We start from the raw sequence: 16,315 nt of genomic DNA, 5'->3' as shown, positions 1-16,315 counted from the left end.
TTCGCAGTACCAGCAGGTAGGTGATGTGTGTATGTGTGGGCTATAGTAGAGCTTATGTGTGTTGGTGTAGCCGGCTCTGCTGGAAACACTGAGGGCTTTTGGGTTCAGCCCGGGATTCATTGATTTGATTCGCCTGCTTTAACCCAAAGCCCAGTGCCTGACCAAGGTCAACAGCACCCTCACTGCCCCCCGGTCAGCTTCAGATGGGGTGTTCGACAGGGTTATCCCACAGGGATGGTTTGTCCACTAGGGGCGTTGGGGCACCGCCCCACCAAATAGTAGGTGATAAAAAAAATTATAAATAAACTTTCTATAAATCGTTTTGTTGTGTTTAAACATTTAAAATGTAATGATTCTTTCAACGTGAATTGCCTAATTAAGATAACATTTTAAGTTGTTCATATTAGAAACCCGCTGCAACACAGTCCGATTTGTCCCTCGATGAGGTCTCGGGGAGACTGTGAAGGCGTCCGAGTGAGAGATATCGCTTAATTAATTGCGATTAGCTTCGCGTTTTAGCCACGCCGTTTGGGACCATTCAGTGCGGTAAAAAGGCGCCCATGGCTGGAATGACGATGTCACAACGCGAGGTTGAACTGTGCAAATATTGCAGGTCACAGCCTACATCTTCTAGGCTTTTGGCAGTGTCAAAGGGGTTGTGTAGTGTGGATTTGAGGGTTATGGGGACAGCATTTGAGTGCTTTGTTGTTTTGTTTCGTATTGTTTACAAATGCCTCCCGTTGGTAGATAAGACAGTTATATCACTTCCATGGGAAGGCCAATAAGATGAAAAGGTTGTTCTTAATTAGAACACTATATTTTAAGTGGTCACTTACAACAGCCCCATCTATCACGAGCCGCCACTGATATTCGATGTCGGGGCAGCTGTACACCCTCGTTGTGGAGCCCTTTCTGTGCCTCCTCAGGTAGATGCTGAGGGGCCTAGTCCTTCGAGAGCCGAGCCTTAGAGTGTTGCTCATGGCGTATGCTGCAGACGACATCATCCTCACGTGGGATCACAAGGCTACATTCCCCTCCTCCACGCGTGCTAGGACATCTATTCTGGGGGGCCTCCTCTCAAAAAAATTACCTCAGCAACTGCTGTGGGGCCAGCTGCTTCGGAAAGCGGAACTCCACACAATTTCCAGAGCAGTCCAAGGGAATCGCCTAAAGCGCTGAGTGCTTGGGGACACCACGAGAGTGTATCTGGGGCCCCTGAGAGAGAACCCCTTGCAACAGAACAGTGGGATGAGCTAGGAGTGCAAGGTGTGGGAGAGGTGTGGGGGGAGTGGGGATGAGAGTGCCAGTCCAAGTTTCTCAGCTTCACGGGTCCTTGCCGTTCCGCTGGAAAAAGATCAGGGGGGGGGGGGGGTGGTCATGATGCTTGAGACGCCAGGTGGCCACCTTCTACCTGCAGCATCGCACAGCCGGTTCCTGTAAGTGGGACCACTCCCCTGCATGGAGTGTCCACGACAACCTTCTTTCTTGAGCGTCCTGGGAGAGGCCGTGGGTGAAGCAGCGGCTGTTCTTCTGCATGTACCTCGGGAGCGCTCCCACGGGGACGCCCGGCCCCGTTCTACCAGAACCGTTTCATGGCCAGACGGCGCAACACGCTGCTCCCCATGTCAGAAATAAACAAAACTATTTTATTTTACCGGGTGTAAGGCCTGCTGAGCTATTTAGCTCTTTTTCAGAAGCAACCTGGCCACACACTATAGAGCAACGAAGCTGATTTATGTGGAAATGTATAGCAGCAGGCAGATGATATAAACGCGTGTTTTTATAGACTAAGGGTGACCCATATGTCGACAGAATCCCATGGAGACCCATTGAGACCCATACTCATAGAGACCTAGCGCAACCCACAGAGATCCAGATAGTCATATAGAACTATAGAGATCCAACAGAGACCAACGTAAGCCCACAGAGACCAATGTTCATCGAGACCCATACTTAAACTAATCAATTTGATTCACCAGGCAAAGCCCATTGAGCTATGTAGCTGTTTTTAGAAGCAACCTGGCCATAAATAATAGCTCAACGAAATCGCATACCATGTGGTAATGTATAGCAGCAGGCAAGTCATATGAACGCGTGTCTCTCCAGACTCAGGGTCACCCATACACGAAAAGAAACCCATAGAGACCCATGGAGACCCATACTCATAGAGACCCATTGCGACCCAGAGAGATCCAGCGTGTCACATAGAACTATAGAGATCCAAGAGAGATCCACATAAACCCATAGATACCAATACTTAAACTAAGCTATTTTATTCACCTGTACAGCAGCAGGCAAGTCATATGAACGCGTGTTTCTCCAGACTCAGGGTCACTCATAGACGAAAAGAAACCCATAGAGACCCATGGAGACCCATACTCATAGAGACCCATTGCGACCCAGAGAGATCCAGTGTGTCACATAGAACTATAGAGATCCAAGAGAGATCCACATAAACCCATAGATACCAATACTTAAACTAACCTATTTTATTCACCTGATATTATCATCGTGTGGGAATTTATAGCGGCAACCAAGTAATCTAAACGGGTGACGTCAATTATAAATGTGGAGGTAAAAACCGGATGACCCGGAGGAAAATCCACTCGACTATTACGGGCAGCGAGAGACAAACAGAGAGATAACACCGACGCCAAATCTACAAAAGGCATCGTCAGGGTCAGGGTTGGAATCGAACCCATGACCTCCTGTATACCAAGCAAGGGATATCACATCTCCTAGCCACGATGTCACGGTGAGTTACAACAACTGGCAATACAAAATAAAAAACGATAGCAGTGCAACATTCAGAAACAGATGAGCAAGTCACTGCAAATAAAGACGTATAAATCACCATTGATGAGATGTTAAGATGTTCACCAAATAGACACCTATTGCAATGCATCAAGTACGCATTAAACACGGTTACTTGTGTAGTGATGCAATTCAGAGACGGGGATCGTTAAGGCACCTTCTTTATTCTCGCATGCAATGGAACTACAAATGCCCTACATGCTTACAAACTAATCATATAGCACACGTCCGTCTAATTCGACGGCACTATTTAGCTAGTGAAGTTAGCAGGCTGTCTAGCTAGCGGCGTCTAGTGATGGTTAAGATGGTGGCGACGAAGGTGACGAACAGCAACACAGCGAGGGGATCCACTTCCAGCAACATCCCCAAGCTCTGGACCCGGGCCCCTTTTATACTCCCGATGTGGTCTCGCTGCCCCCTCGCCACGGGCTCCTTCTGGAACCTACTAGCAGGTTCCCGGGTTCCAGATGGGCCACATCCTGACCTTCTCTTTCGTTCTCTTCACACCCTTTGTGTTATCAGTATATACTGTCTCTGCTGACGTGTATACTGCCCTCTGCTGTCAGTATCGCTTTCCTGTTAGCAGCCAGCACTATTACACTACACTTACGCTAAAACATGCAAACAAACATGCTCTGACAATGTGTTGAGGAGTTCCCGACGACGATTCGGAGACGGCTTGAAGGTAAGGGCTTTCGCCAAAGGTTTATTAAGTATATTACAATAACACAAAGGGTGTGACAACTTCCCAGGGGTTAGGGGTCCTACACTAAGTCCTGGTCCAGCCCGGCTAACTCCGGTCTCTCTCCCTCGAGTCGGATGGGGGAACTTGCCAACCCCACCGACCGGGAAGAGCAGCACCTCCTACGGCTACCACTGGCTTCACTCCTGACTCTTCGTCGATCCCTCTCTACCCCTGGTTCCCTCTCCACCATTCTCACTCTACCCGTTCCCACAGTGAGCCGCCCAGCGCGCATGACGCCACGTTCCATGACGTCATCGCACTGGACAGCATACATGACGTCACGGCCCCATTTTACTTCTCTACATTACCCCCCCCCCCCCCGTGAAAAAAAATTCAGCCACTCGGCTGTAAAGAATATAAAAGTAGAGGAGTGCTGGAACCCAAACAACCACATTTACAACAACTGACAATCCCATGGAAGTGGCTACGACCGCCCCCAGAACCAAACACAACACTAGGGCAGCCCGACAGCAATAAAGTCAAATTTACGAAGCACACATCACTCGGTAACGACAATCTGGCAGCCCAAACATAACACAACAACCGACACTTGGGCAGCCCCGACAACACATAAACCGACAATTTGGCGATGAGGGCTGGAGGCCGACGGCAGCGGTCCATCTGGTCTTCACAGAGCACCTGCTCCAGCGCACACACGCTGCAGGCCCGCCTCCCCATGCGGCATCAACCGCCAGGCCAGGCACCGTGCCAGCTAGTGATTATGATTAGTAATGAGTTGAAGATTAGTAATCTACAACTCATTACTAATCATAACCATTGACTGATTACCAATCCATTATATAATAACAATACCCCCCTCTGCCTCAAATCACTGCACCTGAAATGAGTTAAATGATGACGTCACCCTGCTGCTCTATTTAAGACCGAGAGCAAGTGAGGGCTTTACCATTCTGGCGAATTGCCCGATGAGGCTGGAGGTAATCACCAGCGGAACCCGTTCCCGTTCTTCCTGAAGTGCCACAACGGCACACGTCGACATCCCGTGGATTTCCCAGCCACCCCGGGGTTTGCGAGGGCCCCAGGCCGGACGGCCGGGGGTGGCCTTGCTGCCGGAGGGTGGGGGTGCCACACGCGCTGCGGGGGAGGTGATTTCACCGCAACGAGCAAATGGAGACGGCAGGGAAGGAGACGGGGACGCAGCGTGTGCCAAGGACCATGGAGGATGCCCGCGGCGCCGAGAGAGACCGGAGAGACAGCGCGGGCCCGCCCAAGGTGGAGGAGGCGACGGGGGAGGTGCAGCGAGGGAAGAGTGCAGGGATGGTGGATGGACCGGGGGGGGGCGGGAGGGGGAGGAGCGAAGAGGACGACGAGAAACATCGGGAGGCTGGGGAAGGAGCACCCCCCAACAGAACGCAGGGGACGAAGCAGGAGGGATGCTATCAAGCCGGGGACCACGGGAGGAGCAGAGGAGGAATATGACAGTGGACGCTGGTCCGGTGGGGGCGGGGAGACCCAGCGAAAGAGCGGGGAGGTGGCGCAGTGGAGCAGGGGCGGGCTTGACACCAACGCACGCCAGGAGGCACAACTGCGTCAGGGTGGAGTTGAAGGACGACGTGGGGAAGGAGGTGACGATAGATAGAGCGACCTTTGTGAGGTCGGTGATGCTCGGGATGTTGTGGATGGAGGTGGCGGACCTATACTGTTTGATTGCTCTGCCGGGGGGGAGGGCCTTTGACGTGAGCTTCACTTCGAACCTCCTGCTGCAGAACTTCCTCACTCGCTTCGAGGAGAAAGCGGGGGAGAAGCCTCTGGCATCCATGAGGACGCAGCTGCTGTCGGATCTGGAAACAAAGGTTGTGACTGTTTTCTTGTATAACGAGGCACTGCATGACCAGGACGTGGAGGTGTGGTTGACGCAGCATTGCGTGCTACTATCTAACTTCAAGAGGGTGCAAGACTCTGTGGGGATATGGACCGGGGCCAAGCAATGGAGGGTGCGCCAGAAGACGGAGGGGGGGAGGGGTGCTGAATCATATCCCGAGCGCCTTAAACATTGGGGGGAACAGGGCGTACGTAATATACGCGGGCCAGCCTAAACTGTGTAGGAGGTGTGGGGGAAGAGGGCATCTGGCGGTAGCATGTGAGGCAAGGATATGCTACAGGTGAAAGGTGTCGGATCACATGGTGGAGGAGTGGAGGGAGCCGGTCCAATGCAACCTCTGCAGTAGCAGAAGGCACCTGTATAGGGACTGCCCGGAATCGTATGCCAACAAGGTGCGGGCGTACCGGGGTGGGCGGGAGGGGGAGGCGGTGGAGGAGGCGACCGGACGGGGACTGGACCGGGAGCTTGTGGGGGAGGAGGAAGGAGAGGCGGCAGAACCATCCCCCCCCCCGGGGGGGGGGAGAGGGAGACCTGCGGAGGGGGAAGCCACGACACCACCAGACCGGGAGGAGGGGGAGCAGGGGGAGGAGGGGAGTGAAGACGAGGGAGATACCCCAGGAATCCCCGTAATGGACTGGGCGGAGGCAATGGGCGAGGAGGAGGGCGAGGAGGAGCAACGGGTGGAGGAAGGAGAAGAATGGGGAGGAAGAGGAAATTGGACAGAGCCCTAAAGGGGACTGGCCCCCAGCATGACACGGATCCTTCAGGCTCCTCACCGGACACGGAGGTGTCTGGGTGGAGGAGGACGGAAGGAGGGGGGCGTTTGAACCGGGGGAAGACCCGGAGGCTGAGGGGGAGGAAGAAAGTCAGAGAGAAGGCGAACAAGGATGGTTGCGGGGAGCATGCAACGGAGTCGGAGACGGAATAAAGTACACTCCGTCATGGACCTCTCAGCGGCGTTCATTAACATGAGAGGAATGAAGGGGAAGGGAAGGAGGGGAGCAATTATGCAACTGTTAAAAGCCACCAGAAGGGACGTGACCTTCCTTCAAGAGTGCCACCTACTGTACACCCTGGGCTCGGAAGAGCTGCCTGAAGACTGGCACGGCCACTACATATGGTCGGGCAGCAACCGGAATTGGTGCACTGGGGTAGTTACCCTCCTAGGCAGGAGGGAAATGAGGGTGGAGGGAACCCAAGAGATGATCCCGGGCCGACTCCTTTGTGTGGACGTGTCCTACCAAGGCGTGCAGATGCGGCTGGTGAATGTGTACGCCCCTGTGCGATGCATGGAAAGGGTAGAGTTGTGGGAGAGCTTAGCGACCCTACTGGCTACTAGGCGACAAGTCATCGTAGGGGGGGACTTCAATTGCCCGCTATACTTAACGGACCTGGTGTCGGCAAAGGGGAGGAGGAAACTGGACTCTTCCTCCAGAAAACTGAGGGAGCTGATGGCGGACCTCGGCATGACAGATGCTTTCAGGAAGGTGCATGGTGTAAGGCCCGGGTACACATGGTCGGACAAAAGCGGGGGAGCGCAGTCGCGGATAGACTTTATCTTCGCCTCTGCCAAAATAGAACTGGAAAGTGCGGGGGTGGAGCCCTTCCCCCTCTTGGACCACAAAATAGTCGTGGCAGGGCTCGCGATCCCAGGGGGGTGAGGAGAGGAAAAGGGATGTGGAAAATTAACGTGGGTCTATTGGAGGACAAGGAAGTGGTGGGGGACTTTGAGCAAAAATACAAAGACTGGAGGACCTTGCAGGACTGTTTCCCCACGAGGGTGGAATGGTGGGGCCAGGTGAAGGACAGGGTGAAAGCGTTTTTCCAGTACCATAGTAGGAGGAGGGAAGTGAACAGGGAGTTGAGGCAGTAGAACGCCAGGCTAGAGAGGATGTACAGGTTGCTTGAGCTAGGCTTCCCAATGGGGGAAAGGATAGAGGAATTGAAAGGGAGGGTAGCCTCAGTGTTGGAAAGGAGAGCTAGGCAGCTAGTGTACAGGGCGAGAGTTAGGGCAACGGAGGAAGGGGAGAAGTGCAGGAGGGTTTTCTTCAAAGCAGGTAGGGAGGGGGATAACGCAGTTAGGGGATTGGTAAGCCCAGCCAGGGGCAGGCAAACGACGATGGCAGGGATGATGAGCATAGCGGAGGACTTTTATAGGGAGCTGTATGGGAGGAAAGGGACAGATGGGGAGAAGCGGAAGGAGCTGCTGGGGGCACTGGGGAGGAGGATAGGGAACCTGGAGCCGCTGGGGGATAAGATCCGGCAGGAAGAAGTGGAAGGGGTGGTAAAAGGGCTGAATAGGAAAAGAACCCCGGGCCCAGATGGTATCCCAGTGGAATTCTACGTCAAGTTCTGGGAGCTCCTGAAGGAGGACATGGTGCAAATATGTAGAGAAACTTTAGAGGAGGGCCGGGTGCCGGACGATATGCGGGAGGGTTTAGTTACACTGATTTATAAAGGGAAGGGGGATCGCAAGGACTTCGGAAGCTGGCGCCCAATAACGCTCCTAAACACGGACTACAAGATTTAAGCAAGGATAGTTGCGGTGCGATTAGGGAAGGTGGTGGGGGAGGTGGTAGAGCCGAATCAGACGTGCGCGGTCCCGGGGAGGAGGATCGCGGACTCCCTGGTGGTGATGAGGGAGGCCATAGAAGGGGAAAGAGAGAGGGGGTGCCCACTGGGGATACTGAGTTTGGACCTGGACAAGGCCTTCGACCGTCTTTCGCATGAGTATATGCTGGCAGTGATGGAGAGAATGGGAATGAGTGGGCGCCTGGTGGAGTGGGTGGCACGGCTCTACGGTGGGCTCAGGGCTAGGATTTTGATAAACGGGGAACGCTCGGGGGTGATTCGAGTGGAGTCTGGGGTGCGGCAGGGGTGCCCGATGTCCCCGGTCTTGTTCGTCATGAGCATGGAACCTCTTGCGCAGACAATAAGGGATAACCAAAGGATTAGGGGGGTGACAATCCCGGGCAACAAAGAACAAGGGAAAGTTACTTTGTACATGGATGATGTGGCCGTGCTGTGCAGGGACGCTGCGTCAGTGTGGAGAGCTATGGAGGAGGTAGGGCGGTTCTGTGCGGCCTCCGGCTTAAAGATCAACACGAGGAAGAGCAAACTGATGGCCTTTGGGGACTCGAGGTTGTTCGAGGGTCGGCCACCGGAGTTGAGACTGCAGACGGAAGAAATCATGGTGCTAGGGATGACCTTCTGTAGGGATAGATCGGCGGAACATAACTGGGAGAAAAGGATAAGGAAGGCGAAGGGACGTTTGGGTAATTGGGCAGGGAGGCAGTTCACGATGGCTGGGAGGATCATGGTGGTGAAGGTGGAGATACTGCCAACGCTAAACTACCTGGTGCAAGTATTCCCACCTGGTAGGAGGGAGGTTAAGGCCTTGACGACGACGCTATTCGGATTTATCTGGGGGGGGGGGGGGGGGTGGATGGAGAGGGTGAGGAGGGCCATACTGTGTATGCAGGTTGGGAACGGGGGGAGGGGCGCCCCAAATGTGGAGTACACCCTGACCTCGATCTTTGTGTGTAATGCACTGAGACTGTTTTTCTCCGCAGAGCCGCGAGGCAAGGCGGCGTGCTATATGAGGTATCGTGTAACGTGGTGCCTGCGGGGCCTCGGGATGACCCAGGCGGAGAGGAGCACACCCTTGGACTGGCCGGGGGGCTGGATCAGTGACGTGGTGGGGGACTACATGGGGCAGCACGCCCTGAACCGGTGATGGGGGCCGGTGGAGCCCCAGAGAGGTGTGGGCCGAGGCGGAGAAAGGGGAGGCCTGTGATGAGGTGCCGGGTGTGAGGAAGGCGGTACACCGGCAAATCTGGAGGAACATGTCGTCGGCGGCACTCACAAAGGAACAGAGGGACTTATACTGGCTGGCAGTCCGGGAAAACTGGAGACGAGGGGCTTCTTGTACACCCGCCAAGTGGCACGCACCCCCCAATGCCCGAGGGGCTGCAACGGGGACGAAAGTGCAGTACATGTGATGGTGGCATGTCCCTTTGCCCAGGAGGTGTGGAGGTGGAGCGAACCGTTGTTGGCCCGGTTCGCCCCGTCGAAGGTGACGACATGGGATGTTATGTGGGGAAAACTGCGGGGAGTGGGAAGGGAGGACAGGGACCGGGCGTGGGCCATAATAGGCGCAACAAAGGAGGCCTTATGGAAGGCACGCAAGAAGGAACTGGAGGGGTCCCAGATGTCCCCTTTGGAAACGTGTCACGTGGCAAGGAGGTTGTTGGAGAGGGTGGTGGAGGTGGATCGGGTGAGGCTGGGACATGAAGCTGCAAGGGAAAAGTGGAATTGGCCACTACCCAGCGTGGGTTAGGGCGGCCTGGGATGGGGGGGGCCTTTGCTGGCGCCTGGGAGGCGAGGTCGTGCGTCGCTGGAGGGGAGGTAACCCCTCCATGCACAGATGTGCGCAGTGCTGTGTCCGGGGTGATTCCGGTCTCACGGATGGGTCGGTGGGCGAGTGGGGCCTTCGCGGCGCGCTGGAGGGGACGGCCCCTCGATCTTTGTTTTGTTTTTTTTCGCTGTGAAACTGAATAAATGTTAAAAATCGTAATTACCAGCAAAACGTCGTATTCAAACTGTAAATGTTGTGGATTCACTCTTCAACACACCAGTGGGCTGAAGTAGTGAACTAATTGTCTTTTGTCAACGTGACACTTTTTTTTGCTGATTGGCCGTGTCGGGTGGTGGAGGGTTACGACACATTTATAAATAACGCGATCTAACCCAAAAACCTTTATTATGAATAATATTGGTCGCGAAAGCCTACGTGTTAAACTGACTAACCTCTATTGGGAGGATACTTTTTCTTAAACCATAAAGTTGGAGAAGCTCCGCATTAAGCGGATGAAACTGGCGTTCCTCAAAAGGTGCAGAGATTCAAAGGTAATACCAAACACAGTTAAAATAACACATCACATAAAGTCTTATAAAGCTAACCAAATAGTACACAAAGCTAGCAAAGTATTATTAATAGAGAGAATACAGCACAACAGGAGTGAATTATGTTACATTTCGGAATCGCTAAAGCAGTTACATTTAGATATAAGCAATAATGTATCCATGCATTATTGGAATATAATCGATACCATAACACAACAATCGGCTGATAATGTGTATAATCTAACAAAAACTAACCAAATGAATATATTTTCTAGACTTCATGATAAACAAATCCCTACTAAAAACGAACAATTTAAAAACAAAACCGTAATGAACTTGACTAACACAGTTTTAACTAGTGACATGATCTCTGTCCTTTCTAAAGGCCTTAACTTTGCTGTTACCCCACGCACAATTCCGGTGGATGAGATAATTGCTGAGGTAGAATCAGCAGTAAGACTCCTTCCACATAATGAGGCAGAGATGACTAGACACGAGGTTGCCAAAATAATTGAGAATAGCAAAGTTCCAAAGTAAATATTAGCTCCAACGAAGCAAAAGCCTTAAGAGAGCTCCGTGTAAATACATATATCCAAATCCTGGCAGCTGATAAAGGCCGCACTACTGTAGTGATGTCACGAGCCGATTATGATAATAAAATTAGAAATTTACTAAAGGAAAGTACCTACATTAAAATTAAACGAGATCCAACTAACACTTTAGAACGTAAGACTACTGCAATAATTGCAAATGCATTAATCCCTAAGAATGAGCAACACCAAATTAAGCCAAGGGCATCTCATTACGACCCATAGTCAGTGCAATTGGCTCTGCCACTTATAAATTAGCAAAATATATACTAAATAAATACAGCCCTACATCGGTAGGACATCTTCATTCACAAGAAATTCAGAACATCTTGTGAATGTGATTAAAGTTATCAAACTTAATCCTAATGATATTCTGGTAAGTTTTGATGTGATTTCTCGATTCACTAAGGTTCCAGTGAACGAATCGCTTAAATTACTTCATACACTAGTAAATAAAACAGGTTTACCAAAAGATATTCCGAAACTTGCTGGCCATTGTTTAAATAACACTTACTTCTTGTGGAGAGGGGATTTCTTTAAACAAAAGGAAGGAGCAGCAATGGGCTCTCCTTTATCTCCTGCTATAGCAAATCTGTACATGGAAAACTTTGAAATGAGAGCACTTGCCTCGAGCACATTAAAACCATCTTTTTGGTTTAGATATGTGGATGACACTTTGGTTGTCTGGCCACATGGTAAAGATACACTTAATGATTTTCTAAATCATCTCAATACACAAAACCCGGCCATCCAGTTCACCATGGAAATGGAGGTGAATAACACACTCCCATTCCTATATATTTTGCTTGGACATGGCATAAACGGTAAAAATAACACACAGCGTTTACAGAAAGCAAACGCACAATGATGCCTATCTAAATGCAGATTCGCATCATCCAGCTCAGAAATCCTCTCTTATCAAGACGCTCATACATCGGGCTAAAACAGTGTCAGATGGTGAAAGTCTAGTGAGAGAGATCAAACACGTTAAAGAAGCATTACGACAGAATGGCTACAATAATACTCAAATTAACAGAGCACTGAATGCCAAATCACGATCGCAAAGCAACACTGCTGAAAGCGATCAGATTCTTAAAACAATTAAAATTCCATATATCTCAGGAGTGACTGACAAATTATCCCGTGTTTTACAAAAGCAAAACATTACAGTAAGATTTGGTACAGTGCACAAAATTCAAAAACTAGTATCTTGCACTAAAGACGAATTACGTAAATTATCAACTGAAGGTATATATCGGATTAATTGTTTATGTGGCAGATGCTATATTGGACAGACGGGACGTAACATCAGCATAAGACTAAAAGAACACCAAAGAAGTATTAAATTATCTCAAACACAACTGTCGGCAGTGGCAGAACATGCTTGTCAACAAGGAGACTCAATTTATTTTGATAACGTTGAAGTGTTGTGTAAAACTAATTATTAATGGCAAAGACTAATTAGAGAATCCATTGAAATTGAGAGAAACAGAAATAACTTTAATCGTTCTGATAGCTATAGGCTTAGTGCAGCTTGGAAGTGTATTATTAAATAATACATATTACAATTCCTTATAGGGGAAACACATTAATTAACGGATTACTAATGTGCATATGATCACAATAACACACATTACAACTAATTACTAATCTACAACTCATTATTAATCATAACCATTGACTGATTACCAATCCATTATATAATTACAATACCCCACTCCGCCTCAAATCGCTGCACCTGAAATGAGTTAAATGATGACGTCACCCTGCTGCTCTATTTAAGACCGAGAGCAAGTGAGGGCTTTACCATTCTGGCGAATTGCCCGATGCTGCTGTAGTAATTACTAGCGAAACGCGTTCCTGTTCCTGTTCTTCCTGATGCACTACTTCGGCGCTCGTCGTTGTCCCGTGGGTTCTCCAGCCACCCCGGGGTGTGTGAGGGCCCCAGGCCGGGTGGTCTGGGGTAGCCTTGCTGCCGGAGGGTGGGGGAGCCACAGGCGCCGCGGGAGGCGTGACCCCGCTGCAGCAAGCACGTGGAGATGGCAGGGATGGAGACGGAGTCGTGGCGCACGTCGCGGACTAAGGAAGACGCCCGGGGTGCTGCGAGCGACCGGAGGAGCGGCACGGGCCCGTCTGGTGCGGGGGTGATGTTGGGTGAGGCGCAACGAGGGAAGAGAGTGGAGGGGGTGGATGGGCTGGAGAGTGCGGGGAGGGAGGAGCGGGGAGGAGAACGAGGGGGAGCGCCGGGAGGATGGGGAGGGAGTGCCCCCGATCAGAATGGAGAGGAAGGGGCAGGAGAGGTGCCTGCAGCCCAGGGGCCGGGGGAGGGGCAGTGGAGGGAGAAGACCGCGGGCGCTGGCCCGGTGGAGGTGTGGCTGAGGCAGCATTGTGTGGTTCTGTCGGGTTGCAAGAGGGTGTTGGATGCGGCGGGGATATGGACGGGGGCAAGACAATGGAGGGTGCATCTGAAGACGGAGGGGGGGGCACTGAGGCACGTCCCGAGCGCAGTGAACATTGGGGGGAACAGGGACTATGTTGTCTATGCGGGACAGCCCAAACTGTGTAGGAGGTGTGGGGGAGGGGGGCACCTGGCGGCAGCGTGCGTGGCATGCGTTTGTTACAGGTACAGGTCGCTGGACCACACGGTGGAGGAGTACGGGCAGCCGGCCCTTTGCAACCTGTGCGGCAGCAGAGGGCATTTGTATAGGACCTGCCCAGAGTCCTATGCTAACAGGGTGCGGGCATATCAGAGTGGACAGGTAGAGGAGGCGGCGGAGGAGGCGGCCGGACGGGAAGCGGGCCGGGAGCACGGAGAGGAAGGGAAAGGGGAGGTGGAGGAACCACGACCCCCCAGGGAGGGTGAGGGGGGGGGATCTGTGGGGGAGAGAGCACCACCACCACTGGAGGGGGAGGGGGGGGAGGGGAGGGGAGATGGAGAAGAGGACTCGGAAACCCCAGTGGGGGACTGGTCGGAGGTGATGGGCGAGGAGGAGGGCGAGGAGGGATAGCGGGTGGAGGAAGAAGCGGATGACGCATGGGAGGAATCGGGGGTGAGAAAAAGGAAGCTGGACAGAGTTCTGAAAGAAGCTAGTCCCCAGCAAGATGCGAGCCTCTCAGGATCCTCGCCGGATTCTCGGGAATCTGGGTGGAGGTGGGCGGAAGGGGGGGGGGGGACGTTTGAACCGGGGGAAGCCCCGGAGGTTGAAGGGGAGAAAAAAGGTGAAGGAGAAGGCGGACAAAGGCAGACGGGGGGAGCGCGCAACGGAGTCTGACACGGAATAATGCACGCCTCGGCATGGACATATTTGTAGCATCTGTTAATGTGAGAGGAATGAAGAGGAAGGGAAGGAGGGTGGCAATCATGCAGTGGCTGCAGATCACCAGACGTGACGTAATTTTCCTCCAAGAATGTCACCTACCCTATACCCTAGGGTCGGAGGCTCTGCTGGACGAATGGAAGAGACACATTTGGTCCGGCAGCAACGGGAACAGATGTACAGGCGTGGTTACCCTCCTAGGAAGAAGAGGAATGAGAGTGGAAGGGACCCAGGAAATAATACCGGGTCGGCTCCTCTGTGTAGATGCATCTTACCAGGGTGTGGAGCTATGGCTGATAAATGTGTATGCCCCGGTACGGTGTATGGAAAGGACGGAGGTGTGGGAGAGCCTGGCGGCCCTACTGGCCACCAGGAAGCAAGCCATCGTGGGGGGCGACTTTAACTGCCTTTGTGTCTGGCGGATCTGGTGTCGGTAAAGGGGAGGAGGAAGTTAGACTCCTCTTTCAGGAAACTGAGGGAGTTGATGGAGGACTTTGGGATGGTGGATACGTTCAGGAGGGTGCATGACACGCGGCCAGGGTTCACCTGGGCGGATAAGAGTGGGGGAACACAGTCACGTATCGATTTTATTTTCGTTTCCGACAAGGTGAATGTGGGAAGTGCGGGGGTGGAACCTTTTCCCCTCTCGGATCACAGAATGGTGGTGGCGGGGCTTGTGATCCCAGGTGGGGTGACGAGGGGGAAGGGTGTGTGGAAGATGAATTTGGACTTGCTGGTGGATCAGGAGGTGACGGAGGACTTAACGTGAGCATATACCAGCTGGAGGACGCTGCAGGTGTGCTTCCCCACGAGGGTGGAGTGGTGGGGGCAGATAAAGGGTAGGATAAGAACGTTCTTTCAGCGTTATAGTAGGAGGAAGGGGGTGGGTAGGGAATTGAGACAGTGGAACGCTAGGTTAGAAAGGCTGTATAGACTGATAGAGCTAGGGTTCCCGGTGGGAGAAAGGATAGAGGAGTTGAAAGGGAAGGTAGCCTCAGTCCTGGAAAAGAGGACTAGGCAGTTAGTGTATAGGGCGAGGGTCAGGGCAACAGAGGATAGGGAGCAGTATACAAGATTTTTCTTTAAGGCAGGTAGGGAGGGAGACAATGAAATGAGGGAGCTGGTTAGTCCTACTAGGGGTAGACAGGTGACGACGGAAGGGATGATTAGTGTAGCGGGAGACTTTTATGGGGATATGTATAAGAGGAAAGGGATAGATGGGGGGTGGCGGGAGGAGCTGCTGGGGGCATTGGGGAAGAGGGTTGAGAACCCGGAGGCGCTAGGGGAGAGGATTCGACGGGAAGAAGTGGAAGGAGTGGTGAAGGGGCTGAACAAGAACAGGACCCCAGGCGCGGACGGGATCCCAGCGGACTTCTATATAAAATTCTGGGAACTCCTGAAAGGGGATATTATGCAAATTTGTAGGGAAACTCTGGAGGAGGGGCAGGTGCCGGACGACATGCGGGAGGGCCTGGTCACGTTGATTTATAAAGGGAAGGGGGACCGTAGGGACCTGGGAAGTTGGAGGCCAATAACCCTCCTGAATGCGGCCTACATGATCGTTGCAAGGGTGGTCACGGGGCGACTGGGGAAGGTGGTGGGTGAGGTGGTGGGGCTGGACCAGACGTGTGCGGTCCCGGGGAGGAGGATCGCGGACACTTTGTTGGTTTTGAGGGAGACGGTTGAAGGCGAGAGAGAGAGGGGGTGCCCGTTGGGGAAGTCTGGACCTGGACAAGGCCTTCGACCGCCTCTCTCATGAATTCATGCTGGCGGTGATGGAGAGGATGGGGGTGTGTGGCCCCTGGTGGAGTGGGTGAAGCGACTCTATGGGGGGCTCAGAGCCAGGCTCCTGATAAATGGGGAATGCTCCGGGATCATTCCAGTGGGATCCGGGGTGCGGCAGGGATGCCCGATGTCCCCAGTACTATTTGTCATGTGCATGGAGCCTCTGGCGCAGATGATAAGGAATGACCAGAGGATTAGGGGGGTGGTAATACCGGGGAGCAAGGAGCAGGGAAGTGTGACCCTGTACATGGACGATGTGGATGTGCTATGCAGGGACGTAGCATCGGTATGGAGGGCAATGGAGGGGTTGGGGAGG

This window comes from Petromyzon marinus, chromosome 5 (assembly GCF_048934315.1).
Source record: "Petromyzon marinus isolate PM22_M1 ecotype Great Lakes invasive population chromosome 5, UKy_Petmar_22M1.pri1.0, whole genome shotgun sequence".
Taxonomy (NCBI): domain Eukaryota; kingdom Metazoa; phylum Chordata; class Hyperoartia; order Petromyzontiformes; family Petromyzontidae; genus Petromyzon; species Petromyzon marinus.
This window is presented reverse-complemented; position numbering follows the sequence as displayed.